The 699-nt window shown below is 30.5% G+C and overlaps 1 protein-coding gene across 1 annotated transcript in view; it reads right to left on the reverse strand.

Moving 5' to 3' along the window:
• The window catches only part of NAV3 (neuron navigator 3), a 351,070-nt gene that overhangs the window by 11,662 nt on the left and 338,709 nt on the right, over positions 1-699 (reverse strand).

A 699-nucleotide genomic window follows, 5' to 3' on the forward strand; every position in this document is an offset into this window, starting at 1 on the left:
TGGCCTTAAAGTGTAGTTGTTGAAATAATTGTGCTTTCTCTTCCTCCTAAATATTTATTCTCAGAACAGGCAAAAGTATTATATACTAGCTGCTCTTTAAAAGTTTACCATTATATTTATATTGTTCATGTCTTTAGTTTTCTCCATAAATACCCAGAGAAATGAATGCTTTTGCTTTTAAATTAATGATTATTTAGTAGTATTTCTTTGCATGGATATACCACAGTTTGTTTAACCACGTACCCACTAAGGGACATTTGAGTTGTTGTCAGTGTTGGTGATGTTGAATAATGCTGATACAAACATGTGTATATTTTTGTGTGAACAATATATTTCATTTGTCCAGGAAAAATACCCAGAAATAAGTTGTTGGGTCATATGAAAAATGTATGCTTAACTAAAAACCCAGAGAAATGAATGTTTTTGCTTTTAAATTAATGATTTTTTTAGTAGTATTTCTTTGCATGGATATACCACAATTTGTTTAACCACTTACCCACTAAAGGACATTTGAGTTGTTGTCAGTTTTGGTGATGTTGAATAATGCTGATACAAACATGTGTAGATTTTTGTGTGAACAATATATTTCATTTATCCAGGAAAAATACCCAGAAATAAGTTGTTGGGTCATATGAAAAATGTATGCTTAACTTTAGAGAAAGCTGTCATACTATTTTCCAGAGTGGCTGAACTATTTTG

The sequence above is a fragment of the Myotis davidii genome, unplaced genomic scaffold (genome assembly GCF_000327345.1).
Source record: "Myotis davidii unplaced genomic scaffold, ASM32734v1 scaffold415, whole genome shotgun sequence".
NCBI classification, from domain to species: domain Eukaryota; kingdom Metazoa; phylum Chordata; class Mammalia; order Chiroptera; family Vespertilionidae; genus Myotis; species Myotis davidii.